General features: G+C 27.0%; 1 protein-coding gene across 2 annotated transcripts in view; it reads left to right on the top strand.

Annotated features, from left to right (window-relative positions):
- Positions 1–17247, top strand: part of LOC126740126 (nephrin) — a 357279-nt gene that overhangs the window by 1033 nt on the left and 338999 nt on the right. The window lies entirely within an intron of this gene.

Genomic DNA, 17247 nt, shown 5'->3' with positions numbered 1-17247 from the left:
TTGCATATGCTTATGAGTTATTTTACGAGTAATTTTATAGAAACTTATATTGAAACTCTTCAGGTTTTTATTTGAAAAGAAAGTTTTTGAAAAAAATTTTATTGATTCTAATTTAGTTTAAGCAATAAAACTTTTTACCTATAAGATTAAGTGTAATTTAAGTTTAATTAAAGTATAGATTATTGGTTAAAATTATAGTTACTTAGGCTTTTAAGGGGGAGCTCAATTAAGGAAATGCAGTTACACCACTTTTAATAATCATCATACTAATGCCTTGATCAAACGAATAAGATATGATTTTAAATATTTGATAATTTATATAAAACTAATAATTTATTATTCATTTAAGTAAACAATTTCATAATTTACTATTACGATACTCAGACCTAAGAATAAAAAGACAAAAATGTTTTTTTAAAATATTATATTAATCAATATAAACAAATTGATTAATATTTTGAATACTTCTTCTGAGCATTAATATTTTATAACATTAGCCTTCTTTTATATGTAAAGCAAAATTTGTTTTCTTTGTTCATAATATTATACATAAAATTATTAAAACCCAATTTATAAAAAAATATTTTATGAGATAAATACTACATGACAAAACATTTGACTTAACTAATATACTTTAAATTTTTCAAAAATCTTCTATAACTCTTTTATTTTTCGATTTAGGGCTAAACGTTATTCTTTAAGATTTGTTCCAATTTTCATTTGGATTCCAAAGCTAAAAGAAAATTTTCCATATTTCCAATAGTTTTTGAGAAAATGAAGAAAAACTGTTTCAGAGTTTTTCCCAATTTTCCGAAAAACTGTTAAAAATAAAAAATATTTTTTTATTGCATCTGATGCGCACTGACTTTCTAAACAACTTTTGTTTTAACATTTTTTTCTACGATCAATAGTTTTCTAGAAAAAAAATAAAAACTAAAATTAGGAACATTTTCCATCGGCAGCCCTCACTTATTTTTAAAGAAAGCGCTTTTTGGGCAAATTGGGTATAACTTTTTTCTGGTACATTTTTCAAAAAAACTTTATGAGACTTTTTTAAAGTGTTTAAAGTGATTTATCGATTTACCGAAAAAAAATAATTTCTTAAAAAAAAATTTTTTTTTAAAATTTTTTTTTAATTTTTCAAAAATCTTCTATAAATCTTTTAATTTTTGATTTACGGCTAAATGTTATTTTTTATAAATTGTTCTATTTTTAACTAGAATTCCAATGCTGAAAGAAAATTTTTTATATTTTCAGTAGTTTTTGACAAAATTAAAAAAAACTGTTAAGAGGTTTTCCCCAATTTTCTGGCAAAATATTAAGCCTAAAAATTATTTTCTTATTGCATCTGATGCGCACTGACATTCCAAACAGCTTTTGTTTTAACAATTTTTTTTTTCCGATCAATAGTTTTCCAGAAAAAAATTAAAAACTGAAATTATGAACATTTTCCCATGAGCAGCCCTCACTTATTTTTAAAGAAAGCGTTTTTTGGGAAAATTACGAACAACTTTTTTCTGGTACATTTTTCAAGAAACCTTTATTAGACTTTTTTAAAGTGTTTTGAGTGATTTATCGATTTACCAAATTAAAAATCAATTTCTTCAAAAAAAAATTTTTTTCTATTTTTTTTTCCAATTTTTTTAAAATTTTTCAAAAATCTTCTATAACTCTTTTATTTTTCGATTTAGAGCTTAATATTATTATTTATGATTTAGTTTTAGAGAAAATAAGAAAAAACTTCTAAGAGGTTTTTCCTAATTTTCCAGAAAACTATTCAACTTACAAAACACTTGTTTTCAAACACATTTCAACACTTGTTGACAAAACACTTGACTCAAGTAATATAAATATATACTAAATTCATGATAATACATTATATAATTGAGATTACCTATGTGTTTTAAAATGGTTACACTATTTTAAATTTTACCACACGAAATTACCAATTTAATACTTAAACAATTTGTTTTAAACCTCTTTAAAAATAAATGAAAATATTCAAATAATTTAATCACCGAAGTAATATAATCCCAATTAAGATATTGACAGAAGCAGATAACTAGTATCCAAATACTAACCCTTGATTCCTTTATTACAGAATACAGAGAAACGTATGTTCTAATTTAAACTATCGTGTATTAGGGAAATAATGCCAGATCCTCGGAGTTTGTCTATACTAGAACTTACTAATAATTAAAAATGTTTTCTAGAATACTTATTCATATAATATTCTTACTCTAACACATGACAGTAACATTATTAAAAATGAATGAACTTTTAATAAATTCGTAACGTGTAGTAAATTTTAAACCCTACTATGGCTTAGAGCTTTTTTCATTTATACTATTTACATAATTTCAAAAGTTTTTCTCTTTCATATTCTCTACTTCACCAATTGGCATCATTATTGCTATTTTCGAAACTGCTTACGCAATTAAATTTTCTTGAATTATGAGTTGTACAATATCAGACCTTGGACCTCTAATTATGGAGCTTAGATTACAGTTTTCCCTTTGTATAGGATTTCTCAATTCTTCTCAGGACGCCCACGGTGGTTATATGTTTCCTACATCTAATTTCCTACAGTAGCTTCATATCTCGGAGGCTAGTTTCCACTTGGAATATGCATTAGGCATTGAAATCTCTATATTATATAAACCGATTTTACCGAACCGATTGAACCGATTAACCAACGTATATTAAACCGATTTTTCATCCCGAGATATTTATTACGAAGTATTTTCCTATGATATATATTATTTATTTACCATAGTCAGTAAATAAACTACAAAAATATTTATTTACGCATATTTACTAATGACAGGAATTAAATATTGTTTAAGTTTCTTTTTGTATTATATTGACAGTTTCTCAACTCTTGAGCGGCGGCAATTATTTTATTTATATCTGAAGTAAATCCATGAATTATAGAATATTTTATCATCCGATTTAATAAATTAGTCTAGACAACAGTAAAAGTAAAATTACAAATAATGTCCAAAAATTATGAAAAAATACATTAAGGTTTCGACTATCATTAATATTAAAATGTCTTGGCACTTATTAACGACGTACCCTTATATATTTTCCTAGAAGCTCCTATATATTTTTATTAGGATCTTCTGTAATGCAGCATGCCAGACAATAATGCATAACTTATAAAGAATTGACAAACCTTTATTTATTTATATCATTTGTACTATTAACGGGTTTAGGGATCAATAAAATAAAAGTCCAATCCTATTTAAACTTGCCGACCTTTCGCAAAATATATTGGCATCTTCAGGGCGCTAAAATACAACAAATAATATTTAAGACACCAGCAAAAAAAGTGTTTGTACAGTAAAAATTTAATTATAATTAATTAAAATAAATAAAACTGATTTTCTTAATTGTAACACAACCAATGTTAGAGTCACACTTATAATATAAACGAGAAAAAAAAGACGGTTATTACGACAATAAGAAAAAAAATACTTACAATTCAATATATTGGACTTAAGTCAAAAAACATAATTAAATTTAACTTATATCCAGAGAACTTCAGGACATTAATGCATACGATACTCTTAAAATATAATTTTTCACAGTAAAGTAATTTAGTTCTTTTATGTGTAAAAAGTGCATTATATAGCAATACAGTTCTGATCAGTAGGTAGTTGTTTAGGTTTTTTTTATTTTTTTATTAATATGGTATTATTTGAGCTGCATAGAGGAGTTTTTACAACGTCAATGTATGTTACAGTTTGTCTGTAATAAAATAGGCAGGATAAAGGATGTCTATATCGGCTCTTTTACTGACAGAATTTTTTTTTATATAAATCATTTCTGAAATAATTCTTTTTTTGTAGTTCGGTTGTTGGGCGAGAATTGATCTATTTTTAAAGTCGAAACTATGTCCTGTTTTTTGTCTCTGTTATACTTAAGCAGTTGGCTTTGTTTTTGATTAAAAGATTTTTTGTGTTCCATTTTTTCTGTTGTATAAATGTTTTAAGTATCGCGAGCTTTATCGTATGTAGCATTTTTCACATTTGTGACACAGAATATCATAAATTATACTTAATTGTAATGAATTTTCTCTTTTTGCATTTAAATTTGAAAAATACTTAGTTTACATGGTGCTACAAGCATTTTTTTATTGTATTCTAAATTTGAATTGTGAAAGTGTTCAAATGCTAGTGAAAGTGATATATATTTTTAATTCTTATTTATATTGATTTTATCCTTTAAAGGGTGCAAAGAAAATAATATGGGTCTGAAAATGAAGGCTTATAATATCAGTTAGTTTTTAAAGTACCACTTTCATTTCTAATGATCAAAACATCAAGAAAAGATGTTTGATTTTTTTTCTTCTTTTCAAAATTAAACCGATGAAGAAGTTTTAAATGATAACTGTAGAATAGAGTTCAAATAAAGAAATATTGTTTTCTTGGAACAACAGTTTTAATATCGTTAACATATTTTTAACAAAACAAAATTTCAAATGGCAATCTATTAATGAGAGTATCTTGTAAATTTTGCATAATAAAATCTGCACATACTGGTAATAAACAATTTCCAAGTCCACTAGTTTGCATCTTGAAAGTGTCGTGATATTAAAAGTAATTGTTTTCAAAGGTGAAATTAAGGAGATCTAAAAAAACAATAAGTGAAATATTGATCTTGTTTTTAACAAGACCAGCAAGAATATTCGTTAAAAGAGAGATAACTTCAAAGCCCTCAGGTATAAGAATATTTTTAATATCATGTATAAAATCAAAGGAATTCTGTTCATCTGTGATAAATATTTGATCCAGAATATTATGAATTCGGTTACATTATAGAGTGAAGAAAAAACATGAAAGAAGCAATTGGCCTAAGATGGGCGCCACCTTTTCTTTATTTTAGAATTTGTTACTATTGATCTAATTAATTAATTATTTTCTATATAAACCGATAAGGTGGGATTCTTTTTAAGTAATTTATACGTGTCTGTGTCATTAAGTATGTTCCGAGCTTTTTTAACATAATCATCTTTCTTGATAACCACTGTTGTGTTACCTTGGTCAACCTATATTATATATACGGTTTCTGTATTTTGTTTAAGAAACTCTTTTAATTTAATGCTTAAACCAAGAATTTATTTGTTAGACGTATTGATGTTTTCTACTTGTAATATATCTTGTAACTTATTTAATATATATTCTAAGTCAATGATCAAATTTTTAACTGGCTGTTCTTTTTTATTGTAAGATAAGTTGAACTTATCTCCCAAAGACAATAAATATTGTAACTCTCTTGAGATTTCTATATCGTATAAATTCAGTATTCATTTCTTTTTTATACTTAAGTGTTTAATGGGTTTTTGTTGATCTAGTAGAATGCAAAATGTATTGTTTAATTTTTTTTATTGTGAAGAGACATAAATTGAAATTGACTATTGTTAAAACTTGTAAAATGTTTACTATTTCACACTAGTTTTAATCGATCTAACTACTTATTCTTTTAGTTTTTCAATGCATAAAGGATATTTTAATATGTAAAATAAAGCGTTAAAATTTGTTTTAAGTTCGACGATATTTATTTGTGAAAAGCGAATCTTCTACAATTATGTTTTCTAAATATTTAGTTGCCCGCAAAATCTGTTGAGAAAGACTTTGATGTTTTCTGCATTTTATTAGAAAAGTTTTGTGATTGCTAAGACTAGCTAGTTTTTAATTTTAATAAGGCGATGCCCTGAGTTTAAGGTTTTTAACTACTTCTTTACCGTAAAGTTCCTCCATATCTTTACGTATTGATCCCTAAATCCAATAATATTACAAACGCTATAATCTTATTTGATTCGTTAAATAAAAAAAAAATACTTTTTATATTTATTCATGCCCATGTACACCCAAGTTTATTACTCTAATAAATACCCATTTTTCTCCTGTAAATAATATATAAACCTGTTTTGCTTCTTACTAAAGGAATTTGTTACTCCCAGCAACCCCCTTAAATAAATTCAAACAAAACTCTACTAAGCTAAAATCCGACAGAGTTCTTTACTTTAATGAAAGCTTAACTGTTTAAAATATTTTTTACATAATAATATGTCACAGATTGATTTTAATAAGTAATGAAATAAAAAATATATCTAAGGATTTGTAGTAAACATACAAAACTGATCTAAAAACTACTAGTTTCAAATGCCTTAAGAAATATACGCCGAGAACTCGGATACAAAATTCCTTATAATTAAAACATCTAACACTTAAATTCAAGTTCTTTTAAATGAAGATCTCGTTTTAATTTTGGTCTAAAATATACTTACTCAGATTTTATTCTGAATATCATTAAAATAGTAATTTTAACAAGCAAAAAGGGCAACACGGTAAGCTTAATTAAATTTAACTAAAGAACCAGAATTTAATTGCGAGGTTCATAAAATTCAAAGTAGGTACACAGCAATATAACAGATATAATGAATTAATATTTTTTATTAAGTCCATGCATAACCTTAATTACTTTGGTTCCACTTTTTTATTAAAATAAAACTGTACCTATAAATCCTCTCTTAACTTTTTGAAGTGCTCGTTTATTTTCACAATAGTAAAACGAAGCAGATAAGGGATGTAAAAATTTTATGTTAGAAAGCGTGCAGAAGTTTATATACACGTGACAAGAAAGTATATAAAATAAATGGTTTCTAAAATAGGTTGCCTTTATTTTGTTTATAAGCCATTTTTTATGAAGACTAGTTAGAATGGATGTTTATGTTACTGATTTTAAATATATAATAGTGAGATATGTATATAAGGTTAATCAACTTTAACAAATGTTAAAAAAAAACATAAGTTAGGTACGGATATAAACGGAATTACGCACCAAAACATTACCTTAGTTACTTTACATTGTTTTAAGTAATTAATTTTTTATAGGAGCAATAATTGTACAGTAAAAAGAAACCAATTTTCCCCTAAGTAATGAATTGTAGCTTTGAGATTTAAAAAGCTTTTAGCACATTTGTGAAGAATTTTATTAAAAAAGTTTTTCATTAAAAGTAAGTTATTTTTGTTGAAACTTATTTCTGCTTGAATCACGAAACTAAAATGAAAAGGTTTGAAAAAACTCCATTAAATATTTATTGTCGAGATAAAATAAATTTTTTATGAAATAGGAAATATGGGTCTGGCCCGTACATTTATATAAGCTATATAAGTTGTTGTAATGGTCCTTAGCCATTAAAATAAATTATAAACTAAAATACTATATATGTAGAGTAGGATTTAAACCTAGTTTTAAAATAAAAATTTTCAATAACTTGGTGCATAAATATTTTATACCTATTTTATAGCAAATTTACGGACATATATTTGATCTAAAATGGCAAAACGGTTTGCTGCATAAATTGCCTAAATAGCTCTGTGTGTATATCTAATATGAAAAGTGAAATTGCCGTTAAGCATTTTAATTTGTTGAACGAATAATTTAAATCTACTTTAGAGCATTCATCGCATAACATAAATCTAAAATCTAATTATAAATAACAACAAACGATATTGGCCTATACGTTAAACTTTAGTTTCATAATTGCTTTTTACTTTTAACCTATCTTTTCATTATAAAAATGGAGGCTCTCTTTATATACTCAAATTTGCTAATAAGAAAATGAACGAGAAATATTAAAAAAAACCTTTTTAGTTTATTAAATTGCAAAGCAAAAAATGAGAAAGGTGGAGACAGGATTCGCAAAAAGCGCTTCAGGTTCTTTTTTTAATTCAGTTGACTGGGTTTCGCGTTTTTTGTTAAAGAATCCTAATATTTCATATTTTACTTTATGCTTTGTCTTTTAATGATTTGTTTTACATACGAACCGACATTTTTCTAATTTTAAAAAACTCGATAATAAATATGTAAAAATCGAGATAATCTTTATGTGCTTAACGAAGCAGCTAAACGACGAAGTTTAACTAACCAGTTTAATTTGCAGATATGGCTGATTATAGTCACTGACCATAAATCACTGTAGGTGATTTTTAGACCGTGAAAACACTTTTACTCGGTGTGTTACACGCATCAAGAGTTAAAGTGTCGGGTCAACCGTTTATAATTCAGAATTTGCCTAAATGATTAGAGAAAAGTGCAGATTATTATTTGGTATATCATTAGTAACTGTTTGCTCTATAATTAATTTTACGAATAACAAAAAGTAGTGATTAGCTAGCTTTTTTAGCCTCTAATTATAAATTCTATTAGATAAAATGATTTAATTTTTTCATGTTTATATTTTGCTAATTTAGTACAATATCGAGCATGAACTGATTCTTTAATGACAAAATTTTTAGTACATCAAATTAATGTATAAAGATAGAGGTTATCTTTGGAATAAATATCACCACTAATTTGCTTCCCAATCTAAAAAATTCCCTTCCGAGATAATTTTTTTCTAGTACAATATTGTCCTTACACTAATGAATTATAAAGAAATATAGTATTTTTGGTTTCCCAACGATGATAAGGTATAAGATCCACACAGATTTTCTGAGTTCATTCTTGACTTTTGCAAAGATACGTAAACTATCGGATCATCATATCGCGCAATATATTTCTGTGTTGTTTAAATGATGTGGTAAAATCTGTTTCTACTTTCTGATATAGTTATAGGATAAACATGATAATTATAAAATATAAATTTCTGGTACTACTAGAGTAGCTATAAGAATGAACATTATTTTCTAGGCTGATTGGTATGCTTCGTGTTTAATTATTATTCGTGTCAAAATATTAGACGAATAGGCTGGTAAAGGTGCATTATTTTTATTTATTGCATGAGAGCTGATCAAAACAATTGGTGTAATAATGGAACTGTGCAGAATTTTAAGCACAAGTGTCGAGAACTTCAATTTGCATCACAATAGGCCGTAATATCAGTAACACTTTCGCAGTTTTTAATAGTTGGCATTTAGTTATTATTAATGAGAATCCTGTCCATATTCTGGAAGTTCTTTAAGGCATAAGAAGGGGTCAAAAAAAGTCTTAATAATCCAGAAAATTCATATTTATTGGCTACCAGTTTCGTGACTTCCACATGTCACATCATCAGGCCAAGGAAATTATAAAACGAGATTTGTCAACATCATAAAATTTAACTATTACATGTTTTTTTATTTAAATGCAACTTTTGTTATTTTGAATTGAGGGTCTTCACAACAGAAGTTTATGTCATTGTTTAATGCTTTAAAAGGTACTTGAAAAATGAATGTTCTTCGAAGTTATCGGCGCAGTTAGCGCGAATTATTTCGGAAAGAGTTACATAAAATCAATTGAGGGTAGCTTACAATCGAAAATGTTAATTTGATGTCAAATAAGCAACAAAGATTTTTGATGCATCAGCCTTGAATGATTAATTTGAATGATCTAGGATTTTTGATATTTTATCCTTGTTTGGGGTTCGAACTAAATCCTGACAAATTTTTCTTTTAATTTCTTTGTCGGTAAATATAAATCTAAATAACTCGAAGGTGGGTAGTTCTTAGTAATCACGAAAAGTCCAGATGAGAATCTTTAGTGAGCAGTTCCCTGATCGCACTTAACCATTGTCATGTGAGTCCATAAAGAAATCTTTTTAAATAAACAATAAATGTAGTATACTTTTCTACAATTGATATATTTGACTTGGCAAAATCCTATATGCAATAATTTCTTTAAAATCTCAAAAAATATTAGAGTTTTATCCTACATAGAAGTTAAATTAGTTTAGGAGTAGTTGGCTGTTGACTACTCTGCTTATAATATGATGGATATATTTTTGCTAGAAAAAGTGACATTTTTAAAGATTTTTTGGAAAAGAGTTATATATTTTAACAACAATATTGAAAGACGAGCGATCAAAAGCAGCGTTTTGTGAAACTTCATTTATCTATATTTGTGAAGCAATTATTAAAGACAACCTCCTAATAATTAAAAATTGGTAGTGTTAGCAGATCATACAGCATAATTTTTGTTTTCTAGGAAATGAAGTGTGTATTATTATATAACAATTTTAGTCTAACAAATGCATTTAAAAAAAGTGGTAAATCTTAATGTATTATCAAAATAAAAACCAGATCAAAAATAAGTTTTAAACATTATTTTTGAGGTAACTCTACGGCCGTTATTTGAATTTTAATCAGATCTGCAGTAGTTTTAATATTGGGACAAGGCAGTTGAGTAAAAAGGAGGCGTGAATGGCATATAAGAGTAAGGATAAAATTGACCTTTGTGGGACCCCTTACAAAGTAGTAAAATCCTAATAATCCAGCCTGATAATCCATCAGAGGCCTATCTAGCAAAAAGTTGAGCAAAAACTAATAGTATTGGTTGAGAGGCCTATATGATATAAAATAATTGTGAAAACCATTTTGTGACATATTGTGTCAAAGTCAATTAGTAGGGCAAGAATATTAATGTTTCCACTGTCAATAGTTTTAAAGATCTCCCTGATACATTCGTCAATGCTGTCGACAGCCATGAAATTTTCTGAGCCCTGATCGAGTTTCAAGAAGTAAATTATTTATTTCCGTATGTGCCGAATTTGTTATATTTCCGTAATTTTTAGACATCACTGAGAGTACACTGATTGGCCTATGATCTTCATTTCCTTAGGGTAGAAGATTTTAGGAATGAGAGATATAAAAGCCTTTTTTCATTAAACAGAAAAAACGGATTGTTCAAAACAATTTAAAAAAAAAATATGTATAACAATATCACAAAAAACTATATTAAAATGTACTTGAGAAACATTAAGGTAAATATTCGCGATCGTTTGTATTTACAGAAGTGTTTCTAACATCTACTTAAAGGGCGCTTTTTCTTTTAGACTTTTACTCTTCTTATATTTTTTTACTTCTAACGGAATTATAGGCAACCATGTATTTTTTAAGTAAAATCCACTTTGGTAATTTTTGTTTAAACGTACTATTTGTTTGGAACAATATGTTTTAAAGAATATAAATATTATATTATATTATATTCTTAAAAAAAATATTTATGAATGATAGTGTCTTTTTCATAATATCTAATAACCCTCTTAGGGTGCTTAAAGTTTACAATTTTTTTTTTGTAAGCAATGAGGCAAATTCGGCAAATTTCAAAGGTAGTCATAAAAAATATGTTCTCGTTTATTTCAATTAAATAACTTACGATGTTGTTGTTTCTTAAGAAATATTAATTTATTTTTAAGCAGTAAGTTTAAGACATAAAATAGTTGATTGTTGTAGGTAATTATTTATGAAAACAATATATAATAGGTAGAAAAAATAGGAATGTTCCATAAGAATTAATAGAAATATTAATTTAGAACTGTTAAGTGATCTGTTGCACCTCGGCTTTTATCTAGGCCGACTTACTCTAATATGATCCATTGTATGGAGGTGCTAGGGGATATTTTGGCAAAGGTTTTGGCTAAATTTTCATATAGTTTGTTTTATAAGAGATATAAATTCTAATTTATAGGATACTTCGGGCTCTAGTTCAAGAATTTACTTTTGAATCTATTTGAAAACTATAATTTATTACAAGAGGACAATTTTCTTACTTGAACTAATGATTGTTTTAACATAGTGTTGTATGTGTTAGTACGTGTACATGTTTTCGCGATTTCAAAAATTTTAATTACATCAATTTTAAAAATGGTTTACTGGCGATTAATTTTGATTATGTTTTCTTATGTGCTAATATAAGGCCATGGGCAATTTAAAAAAAAATTAAAAAAATTATTCAAATTACATGTGCCTCTTTAAACAGTTGATTATTACTAAGCCACCAGCACCTTGCTATACTGATAACCTTAAGTTTATGATGAGGCTTAGGAATAAGGCTCTGTCATGCTACAAAAAACTTAAAACTGAAGCTATTAGAACGAATATAAGTCACTACATGATTAGGTTAATATTGCAATTAGAGGCGGACAAATTTTTTTTTCGCACATACTTTTTATAAAGATACAAAAAAAAGTTGGCGTAACATTAAATTTCTTAATCTTATTCCTAATGAAGATTTTATTTAAGTGATTTTTTTTAGTTCAATTTCATAGAACTCAAAAGATAATACTTTAGTTGTTAATGATAATTATTAAAACATATTATTTCATGACAACGACTTACTTAATTTTAGTTATCCTAAGAGGTCGAAAAAATTATTTGTAGTTTAAAATCGGGTCGTGCTTAATGCGACAGTCTTTTATTAAAAATGTTAATAGTTATGTCAAACATTGATTAACATAACTTTTATTAATGACTATTGTCTTACTTCAGGTACATTAGTTGGTAATTGGAAAATTGCACTTGTGGTTCCAATTTCAAAATTGCCTAATCTAAAAAAATGTGTCAAACCAAATATGAATAAAAATAAGATTTTTCCCATGAGCCAGTCTGATTTTCGAAACTGTCATAGTACTACTACAGCTTATTACATATTTGTCGCTTGGGATAGCTATCTTTATAGAAGCCTCATATTTCTTAATTTTACTAAGGCTTTCGATAGCATAACTCACCAAATTTTATAAACTAAGTTAAGATATTACGGTCTTAGAGATGCCACTTTGAGTTTTTTCAAAATTATATAAACAGAAATTATATCGTCTACTAAAATTCATTAGGGTCGGATACTAAATCAATTACACAGAGTGTTCCTCAATTCAGCTAGGCCATCTTTTATTTTGCATTTACATAATATTTTTCAACTTTTTTTAACTCACATCAACTCAATCCTTAAGTATATTACTGTTTTAACCCTAATAATTTTGAAGTAGCAAAGGAATATGAACATCAGGAATATAATCGGCAAAGTATATATGATCTTTTCAAAGTATATGCCTAGTTCTTAATAAAAGCAAAACTCATTTTATTATATTTGGTAAATCAAGAGATAAAATTTTAAATTATAATTGCTTTTTTTGAAAACTTAGTAATCCTCCACTAAATACGATAGTTACTTGTAAAAATTTAGGATTATTGAATATGCATATTGTAAACTTTTGATGTTTAGACAAGACTAGGATTATCTGACTCATTAGTGTTATCCTACCTAAATTAATGTAATGTTGTTTTTATGCCTTGCTTAACTTAGCATGACAAAAAATATAAAATTCACGTTTAAAGTTTTGCTATGATGTTCAAAAATCATGTCATGGTAGGCTTCTATTCTTTAGAGCGAATATTTTAATACAAAATTTACATTATTGATAAATAAAAAAAAGCCATTTATTATTATTATTATAAGCTGTAGATCCAAGTTTATAAAGATTAAAAAATTGATTTGACTTAACGCCTTTACTTAAATAAGTTTTAATTAATATTATGCACTGAGCAGACATCTAAATATTCCTGACATTACTTCTAAACAAATACATCCTCAAAATAGTTTAATAGGCAAACAGAAATACAGACTTTTAATTAAAATCTAGGAGATAGTCTCCAACTCTCCGTAAATATGTCTCTTTCCTAAAGCTTTTTCAAGTATACAGAGGCAAAGGGCCTTCGGAATATTTAGCAGTTGCAACAAGAGCGGAACTTAAGCAATATCGAATCTTGACATTGTCGATGTTCTCTTTGTTCCGGGCGTCTTGCTTTTGAGTTTTCTGAGACTTGAGGTCTTTGTTAAAATAGTTGGCTTATATATATTTCTATAGAGCTGCTTAGATTTGTTAAAATAATCTTACCCACAAATTAAATCTACGAATGTCAACATTAGGACTTCATAAAAAATATCAGTTACGTATTTTATTAAATACCATACCCTACTCTCTTTTTAACTTTTAATTAATATATAATTTACTTTGTGCGTTCATGTTTACCCTTGCTCGTGATAGCTTAGCTTTCTTAATAAAATTTAAACTTGAGGAAGTACTTGCCATGTTACGTTAAAGCTAACGATATGTTTATTTTTCTAATTGGTATGATACGATTACGGAAAGAAGCTCAAATAGAATTTTAATTAATTGATGTTAGTCGCTGCTTAAATCTTGGTGAAGCCTTAAGAATCTTGCTATAAAAATTATAAATATAAAGAAATTCAAACTTTTCATCCGATAATTGTTTGTGACTGATAAAACTCGATTGTTTGTTCTCAATATTTCTCCTATATTTTAGTTATTAAGAAGTAAACTACAAGAGAATAAAAAACTAGGTTTATATATAAAAGAACAACAAAATGATAATTGTCACAATTTATTATCCCTTGTCGTAGTTTAATCATTTACAAAGATTTCCTGGGATCTTATAGCAGAAATATAAAATAAAAAATAGGACCTTGTAGGACCTTAAACATCATTATTAAAAAATATTTTTTTATAATTAATCAACTCTTTTATATGAAAAGTTTTGGTGGCTCATTGGATTCACCTATAAGTCCTATTTTAGCCACTATTGTCTTGCATTATCTATTTGATAATACTCACCCAATTATTTATTAATACGAAGATGATTTAATTTGTACTAATTCCCCTGATCAAGTTGAAATTACGTTGAATTTGGCTAATTCTTTTAATCGGAAATTACAATTTACAATAGCAATTATTTTTAAATGGTATCAAAAAAAAAGCGCTTCTTGCAGATTTGCTCTTTATTGATAATACTATCCTAAAAACCAGAAATACAACACATTGATTGCTAGCAAAAATAGAGTCTCTTTTGCGTACTAAAAATGAAAATATCGTTTTTTATAGGCAACCCACTTCCCACGTCTTTCTTTAATTCCAAATCCTTGTTTACTATTGGTCCAGAAAATGTTTGCTGACGAAAGCTACAGGAGAAGGGGGTAAAAAAGGAGCAAATAAAAATCTAAAAAGAAATATGACAAATGACAGTTGCGAACAAACGTCACTTAAAGTAAATTTACACTTCTGCGTAACCCACTCACCTTGTTTTTTTCCTTTGTATTTTTTTTTAAAATATTAATCCAAAAAAAGTTTTGTTAGCGAAGGGGCAGAAATAAAAACCAAACAGGAAGTGGACAGGGCATAAACAAATAAATATTTAAAAATAGACGAGACAAATGACAGCTGTGAGCAAACGTCAACGTCATTGTCACTATGTTCTCTCATTTGAAAACCGACACTTTTGATAGGCAACCCGCTTGTCTTCTTTTTCTTTAATTTCATTCCCTTTTTGATTATTAGTCCAAAAAAATGTTCGATGACGAAGTTTAAAGGCGGAAATAGAAACCAAGTAGGGGATAAAAAGGAAACAAATAAATAAAAATTTTAAAATAAATAAGACAAAAGACTGTTGCGAATAAACGTAATGTCATTGTCACTCTCTTCTGTCACTTGAAAATAAACATTTTTTATAGGCAACCCACTCGCCTTGTCTTTCTTCAATATCTTTCCTTTTTTGATTATTAGTTCAAAAAAATGTTCGATGACAAAGTCTAAAGGCGGAAATAGAAACCAAGCAGGGGATGAATAGGAAAGAAACAAATAAAAATTTAAAAATAAATAAGACAAAAGACAGCATTGAAAAAACGTCAACGTCATTGTCACTATCTTCTGTCATTTGAAAACCGACACTTTTTTGATAGGCAACCCAGTCGTCTCCTTTTTCTTTAATTTCATTCTCTTTTTGACTATTAGTCCAAAAAAATGTTCGATAACGAAATCTAAAGGCAGAAATAAAAACCAAATAGGGAATGAAGAAGAAACAATTTAAAATTTAAAAATAAATAAGACAAAATACGGTTGCGAATAAACGTGAATGTCATTATCACCCTCTTCTGTCACTTAAAAAACTTACACTTTTTATAGGCAACCTTCTCGCCTTGTCTTTCTTCAATTTTATTTCCTTTTTGATTATTAGTCCGAAAAAATGTTCGATGACGAAGTTTAAATGCGGAAATAGAAACAAAGCAGGGAATGAACAGGAAAGAAACAAATAAAAATTTAAAAATAAATAAGACAAAAGACGGTTGCGAATTTTTATAGGCAACCCACTCGCCTTGTCTTTCTTTAATTTCATTCCCTTTTTAATTATTAGTCCAAAAAAATATTCGATGACGAAGTTTAAAGGCGGAAATGGAAACCAAGCAAGGGATGAACAAGAAACAAACAAATAAAAATTTAAAAATAAATAAGATAAAAGACGGTTGCGAATAAACGTAAATGTTATTGTCATTTTCATCTGTCACGGCAAGGCAGAACAAGAAACCAAATAGGGGCTAAATAGGCAATAAACAAATAAGAATTTAAATAAAAAAACTAATGTTAGTGATTAAACTTTTGAATATTTTTATCAACGATGGTTATTAATATTTGACGGACCGAAGGATCCTAAAAATATTTAATTAGAATATAAAAAAGTACCTTATATAAAAAGTCTTATCAGCTTTATTTAATGAGTTTTACCCACATTAAAATAACAAAATATAATTCTTTAAATATTCGAAACTCTTTTTCTGAAACTAGGAATAAGACTTCTACTCTTTTCAGCAGAAATCTAATGTATAAAATTCCCTGTTTGAAATTTGGTGGTTTGTTTTTTTTAGAAAAAGGATCGCAAATTTAAAATAAATGTGATCTATCAAAAAATGTCGTCTACAAAGTGTAGTTGCTAGTCTGTTTTTAAGTCCCCTAAAGATTTAAAAAATTCTATTTTAGCATCGTCCTATGCGTCTTTGTGACTTATTCACAAACATAATTATAATTAGTACAGAACTGTTTAAAAATTAGAGCTATTATTATGATTTTTGTAATCAAAAAAACATTATTGTTACCTTCCTTGTATAATTTAGCAATTATATCTTATACTCACCATACACCCTGTTGATTTCGTCTCTTATACTTGATTTAATAAAAATATGAAAATACATGAACTTTAATAAAAACGTATAATCGTCTAAGTTTTTTTTCCATTGAATACCAATAGCAATGGTAAAAATTATAGGGTCTAAGTAGTATAATTACAAGTATTTAAAATCATGCTGTAAAAATGCCTCGAGTAAAATATTTAAAATTATATTAAATTTGTATATTAATTTAAATAAATTAATACCATGATGGTTACACTGAGACATTATGATTTTTTAGTAGGGATTGCCATAGGTCTAAAAGGGGTGTAAACGTTTTCAAAAGCATGGGTCACTTCCTTCAATTAGTGCAGTTTTGAGTTACTCTATAGTAAATAAAAATGTAATAAATAAAGGGATGATTTTATTATAGTACAAAGGCTTAAGTAAGAAAATTAAATTTTTCGAACTGTAATCTACTATTTACTAATATTTATTTAGTTTTACTAATTTAGGATATAAAAA

The sequence above is a fragment of the Anthonomus grandis genome, chromosome 9 (assembly GCF_022605725.1).
Source record: "Anthonomus grandis grandis chromosome 9, icAntGran1.3, whole genome shotgun sequence".
Lineage (NCBI taxonomy): Eukaryota > Metazoa > Arthropoda > Insecta > Coleoptera > Curculionidae > Anthonomus > Anthonomus grandis.
The sequence above is the reverse complement of the archived record's forward strand: the minus strand, read 5'-3'. Positions and strand labels throughout refer to the sequence as shown.